Source organism: Benincasa hispida, chromosome 10, assembly GCF_027475165.1.
Source record: "Benincasa hispida cultivar pf3 chromosome 10, pf3_genome.v1.1, whole genome shotgun sequence".
Taxonomy (NCBI): domain Eukaryota; kingdom Viridiplantae; phylum Streptophyta; class Magnoliopsida; order Cucurbitales; family Cucurbitaceae; genus Benincasa; species Benincasa hispida.
Window position 1 is genome coordinate 46,196,586 of NC_143487.1, and position 6,665 is coordinate 46,203,250.

Genomic DNA, 6,665 nt, shown 5'->3' on the forward strand with positions numbered 1-6,665 from the left:
GCATTTAATTTTCAACGAAATTTGAGAGTTTAAAATATTTAAATATTGATTTGATGTTGAATTGCATGAATAGGATTCATGTATTAATGAGGTGTTTGATTGATTTAATATTTAATATTAAATTATCATTTTAATTAATTAATTAAATTTGTTTAATTAATTATTTAAAATTTTATTTTTAAAATTAGAAATTCATAAATAAATTTAATTAAAGGTGATTTTATGAAAATCATTTTTAAATTTATTTTGAAAAATGAATTTTATTTTAGAAAAAAGAAAAAAAAAACAAGTTAGTGGATTAATCCAACTTTTGTTGGAATAATCCACAAAATCCAACACCTAAGCCTAAGAATTAATGCAATTTGATGTGTCAAATTGTATTAATACTTAGTGCTGGCATGTATTGAACATTTAAATACGTTCAATTTCTCAGATTTTAGAACATGCAACTTGAATTTTTTAGAAAAAAATTTGATCTCTTCCTTCCCGTCCAAAAACCCTCTTCAACCTCATCCTAATTGATCTCAATTCGATACTTCTACTACACATTTTTCAAGCTAGAGATCAGTAAAAAAACTCCTCTTGATGGTCAACTGCGAGTTTGATGATCTAATTCGTGGGGTTTAGTTGGAATTAAAGAGTTTTTATCAAAGGTAATGTATTTATGAAACCCTCTTTAAAAAACTGTTTTGATGCATGCTTTAAATTCAAATTAAGTGTAATTTGAGTGCTTATTGATTCTGATTTCTTTCGCTGTTTGTTAGTTTACTCTATTAATACCAAGTTGAAATAATACTGTATGTTGTATTTCTATTTTGTGTATATAATAGGAAAAATACAAATATATTTATATACAGAGAAATACCCAAAAATAGATATATACAAAAACTTCTCAACAACCCACAAAATCAGGCCAATTCCAATGTGAGATCAATTGAAGAGGAAAAATAGAGAATATTCTTTAGAGATAAATAAAGGATTCAAGACTCGAGATCACAGACTTCACAACAAGAGCACGTGTGGCACAAATTGTTTAGAGTTTTTCCCTTTTTTGATTCAGTAGTTTTCTTGTTAAAATTTCTAGAAAAATTATTCCTTGTTATGATATTGAGTAAGTGAAACTGATCTAATTTAGAGATTTTATATTTCTTTTTCTGGATAATTTAATTTTTTATTTTAATTGATAAACTACTTTAGTGGGCAACAATTCATTCATATGTTTGTATGTTTAATTCTTTTACTCTCTTAATAAAAGATTAAACATTTACGTGGTTTAATTTTTATCTTGAGAGAGTGAAATTTAGACTATATTAGAACAATAAATGCATGACTGCAAGTAAAAGCTTGCATAGGAGTGGAGGTTTTCTAATAGAAGTTATTAGTTACTTTACTAAAAGAGACTTGAGTTCCTATAGCGACAAACATGAATGATTTACTCATAGTGATCACATATAAAAGGGACTAAGAATACTTTTAGGAATAGTTAACAGTTAATATCTTGTTTATTTGTAGGAAACAAACTAGATATGAATTTTACAAATTAGTGGGAGTATAAATTGAGCTCGGGAGAGGAAGATAATAACAATAGTATCTTATTGACTTAAGTTTGTTGTACGATAAAAGTAATATATTTAATTTATTGAGTTTATTGTTCTATGCATGAAATCACTTTTTAAGGCATCTTGTCTGAATGGTTGTCTCCACTTTGTTAGAATTAGAGTAGTTTTAGTTTAATCAAATCTATGTTATTATGTTCTCTTAGATAAAATAAAGTTGCATTAGTAACTGTGGTACTTCTTCAAAATAGAAACTTAATCTTGAGAACAATACTCGAACTCAATTCCATATATTAAAACTTGACCGCACAATCGCAGGTTTGCATGGTGTAAATATCACGCTCATCTATATATGTTTTTTTATTTACTTTAGAATTTAAGTTAAATTATTCTTGAGGTTTTCCATTTTAAATGTCATGCATGTAGTAATGATTCTAAATAGAGATCTTAGAAAGATAGATTAGTACATATTTGTTTTCATAGAAAATATTTATGAAAAATAATTATCAAACAATTTATTATTTTTTATAAAAATAAAAAAGTTAAAAACAGTTAGTTTTCTTTTCTATTTTTGAAAGATAGAAAATTAAAAACTTAAATGGTTATCGATGAGTCTTTAGTTATCAAACAATTTATTATTAATTTTTTCTATATTTTGAAAGAAAAATACTTATGTGCTTCTCATACGGTAAATATCTTTGTACATTCCACTAAATTATCTAATCATAATTTGTTACCTGATAAATTCTTCTTACTTTTTTTTTAAACATTTTAATTTATTTTTTTGTGTGATGAAAGTAGCATGCACGTGGAATGCACAAAGATATATGCATCGTCTGATGCACTCATGTATTGCTCAAAACTAAAAATTAAAAAAAAAATGTTATATCAAATAAGTTTATATTTTTCAAAATTTTCAAAAACAAGAAATTAAATCAAATATAGAAAAGCCCAAAACCAAAAACTTAAATGGTCATCACCCATAATTATGAAATAAATTAACAAAAACACACATACATATCTAGAGGTAATATTAACCAAACTAATATAGTCTGTGTACAAAGTTTAATCATAATTTTAAATAATTGTAAACACCATTATTATATTTAGTGTCTTACCAACGTTAAATTGGTGACTCAAATACTCGCTCGGAATTATACTAATTTCTATTCATAACTAAGATAGTATAATATTTATCTTTTAAACGTTTTTGTACAAATCAGTTTGTCATGAAATCTTTAAATGATACAAATAGTATCAACATGGATGTCATATAAAACTAAAGTTTGGGGAATACATTGCTACTTTAGAAAAAGTTTGTTGGCTAAAAATATTTGAAAAAACAACCATTTATACTTGAATCAATTTTATAAACTCTGAACTAATAATTATATCAATTTGAATCCTAAAATTTTATAATTTTATCGATTTATATCCTTCATTATGTTCTATTTGAGAAAATCTTATATGAAACTTATAATTTTATCAATTAAACCTCCAAACGTTCATAAGTTCATCAATTTAGACTCTTAATCAGAATTTCTTTTGACAAATCGTTTATGCATTTACTCTAATCATCTATTTTGTAAAATTAACATTTGAAGAAATCTACATATATTTGAGAATCAATGCATGAATAAATTTTTAAAAGTAATCATAATGAAATGTCTAAAATAATTAATTTAAGAAAATTTAGGGGCTTAATTGACTCAAAGCGTAAGTTTCACACAATCTTGATCGAACGAAATCTAGAGAAGGCTGTAAAATATTGATTCACTCACAAGGCATCAAAATTTTAAATTAATACAATTATTAGTTAAGGATTTTAACTAATACAATCCCCAAAATTTAGATATATAAATTGATATTTACCCAAAATATTATTTAACAAAAAAAATAAATATTAACTTGCATAATACTTACCTACATACTTATCAATATTTGCCAACATATTGAAGATGATAAGATTATATTGATTAACGTGTATACAAACATTTTATCAACCTCAAAGTTAGAATGTACTGGTTCAATTGGTATCAAGTACGTACAATCAATTTCGAAATTAGAGGTTCAATCTTTTATCCCATATATATATAGACACACTTTTCTTCCCCACCAAATATCTATGCTTTAATATGCGTGGAAAAGATGTTAGAAAAAGAACAAGTTGATGAAAAGAAATGTCTTGGAAAGACTAGTGCAATAATGCATACAACTAGGGTCAAGGAAAGGGAGAGCTAAACCATGATTCATATGTTTATTTGATGGTGAATTATTGTCCAATATTTTTCTGATCAATTAAAATATACGTTAGAAAGTTGATCTACATGTAAGCTAATTAGAACAGCACTTGCACCCATTTTTCTGTACTCTTAAGTAGTGACAAATCTAGAATTTCATAGTTATCGTAAAATTATATAAAGTTATAAACAATTTCTGAAAATTTAAAAAATATATAATTAATTGAGGTCTTTTTAAATATAAAAAACATTTAAAATAGTTACACTTTTGTAAAAAAAATTCCAAAAATACAAACACTTTTAGAATTTTTTTGCTATAAAGTGTAAATATTTTTGGGATGTTCTTCGTGGCGATCATCTCTTGATTCTCGGGAGATCCCATGCGAAGACAAGCAATTTCCTCCGACAATGATGGAGAATCCCTATTCAAACTACCTGAGTCTGCGCCTGCTGCAATTATCACTCCTTGGTCAACTTAATACTAAACCAGATCAAGCCCGGGAATCCATCTCTTTCTTCTAGCTTCGACGCTTGAAGTTACGTTCCGGGGATTCATGTTTGCTTTTAAAGACTTAGTGCGTGCAATTAACAAGAAGTTCCCTACGGGGCTATTCCCCAGCTCCCGAAGGGGGACAGTTTATAGCTCAATTCGTGGTGGTGGAGAAACTGGATCGGAGAAAAGAGGGATTCCAGTTGTAAGATATCTAATGAAACCTTCGCTGGAATTGAGATCTCATTCAAAGAGAAAGATATCAAATATCTAGAGTTTCTTTTTGTATATTATGTGGATGATCAGATCCGCAAGGACCATGATTGGGAATTGTTTGATCGTCTTTCTTTGAGAAAGAGGCAAAACATAATCAACTTGAATTCGGGACAGCTATTCGAAATCTTAAAAATTTTCCTAATTAATTTATGAGTTTTTTATTTTCAACACTATAGAAAAAGAGCCAAAATATATAAAATAATAATAAAAAATATCACGTATCAAATTGTGATGGAGCCACTAAGTAGAATTGCAAAAAAAATATTTGAGTGAATGTGAATCTATGCACACATCTTTGTGAATCATACTTTAATTATAAAATAAAAAAATTAAATATATAATAAATAAAAAGAAGTCCGAAGAATTTATCATATAATAATTTATGACGAAAGAATAAAATGAGATTAGTCTATTTTTCATTATTTTCCATTTTTTTAATATACCTAAATTTTAATCCATCAATTTCAACCATTTTATTCCCTCTATCTTGAGCATGGACTTCCACCAAATATCTATCCTTCACTACAAGGCCAATCAATCCGTTAATACTCATATTTCAAATTGTTTTAGTACAATTACTAAATTTGATACAATAGAAAAAATAATCGTGAATAATTCATGTACATTCAATAAATCTTAAATTTAATCCCAAAATTAATTTTTATCGAAATATATTAAAATAATATTTTTTTTCATGTCAGAAAATATAATATGTGAATATATTTTCAAAATCAATAATAAAAATAGGAATAGATAATTAAAAATTAAAAGTAAAAAACAAATTACAAAAACCATCGTGAGTCTCAAAAGTATGGTGATAGTTACAGTTGTAGCCTCAAACTTTCGATAGTAAAAATTGGTCTCTCAAACTTCGTACATATATTGAAGTTAGGTTCTCAAACTTACAATAATAGTAGAAATTAGACCGCAAAATAATAGAAATTGATATGTTGGTTTAAATGTCCAATTTTAATATATTTTTATAATGGAAAGTTTGTAGGTATGATTATTACTACCATCATATTTTTAAGAATGATTTTTATAATTTATTTTAAAATAAATTATTCAACTAAATTTAAGATTTATTAAAATATAAAAATATAGTAAAATGCGAAGTCTAGAGACGAAAAAATGGTATTTTAACAAAAAAAAAAAAACAAAAACTACATACGCGATTTTGAAATTGTCAGCTTGTGCAAGGAGTGGTAGCGCAGTCGCCATCGGAATCTTCCGGGTCGGGAAATTTATTCAAGTCGACCCGATCGGAAAACCCACTGGAAGAAGAAGAACGAAGCTTCGTGGTTCGGTCGGATGAATGGGCGGAGTGGTGGCGGAGAGAAGACTCAAGAGCATCGACACGGGCGCCGACCTCGGCGGCGATCTTGCGGACGGCAGCAGCGGAGAGAGGGAAGGAGCGGTCAACGGTGGAGAAAAAGTCAGGAAAATTAAGGCGAGCAGAGGGGCCACGGAGGTGGAAGACGGCGGCGTCGTAGGCACGGGCGGCGGCGACGGGAGAAGAATAAGAACCAAGCCAAATTCGAGAGCGTTTATTAGGCTCTCGAATTTCCGCTACCCATTTTCCCCATTTTCTCATCCTTATCCCTTTGAATTGCTTTAATTTTTTCTGATCTTCATTTTTCTCTTTCATTTTAAGAAACAGAGAAATGAAACAAACTCTGTTTCTTCTTCTCTCTCTTCAATGGTGGAGGAAGAAATTTAATTTGGAGAGAATTTTTTGATGAAATATTGAGGGAAGTTTCTTTGTTGGGTTTAATTATAACAATATGTTAGCGATTTGGCCAACTATATTTTTTTGTCTATACGTCCATTTCTTCCCATTATTTAATTAGTGTTTTATTTTAAATTCCATATGTATTATTATATAATCCAAATCCAAATTCACCGACATAATCTATCTCCCTCATTTAATTATCAAGGGAAAAACACTTTTTTAGTCTCTATTAAAGATTTTTTTTTACGTAAATAGAAGATTAGATTTGATACATTTGTGGGGTCATTCGTACCAAAAAAAACTCCTCTATTATGTGTGTTTGGTAGTTTAAAGAAGGTATCTTTTTCATCATTGAATTTTTAAAAATAGGT

General features: G+C 28.0%; 1 pseudogene across 2 annotated transcripts; it reads right to left on the bottom strand.

The window, feature by feature from the left end:
- Window positions 1-3,933: 3,933 nt before the first annotated feature.
- On the bottom strand, window positions 3,934-6,361 carry LOC120087921 (ethylene-responsive transcription factor ERF008 pseudogene; annotated as a pseudogene). 2 transcript variants are annotated; one of them, XR_016523652.1, is made up of 2 exons: window positions 5,734-6,361; window positions 3,934-4,462 (listed from the first exon to the last, which is right to left on the bottom strand). The product of XR_016523652.1 is annotated as an ethylene-responsive transcription factor ERF008 pseudogene, transcript variant X2 (transcript). The 2 variants fall into 2 exon arrangements; XR_016523651.1 differs by having other exon boundaries at window positions 3,934-5,084.
- Between the last annotated feature and the right edge of the window lie 304 nt (window positions 6,362-6,665).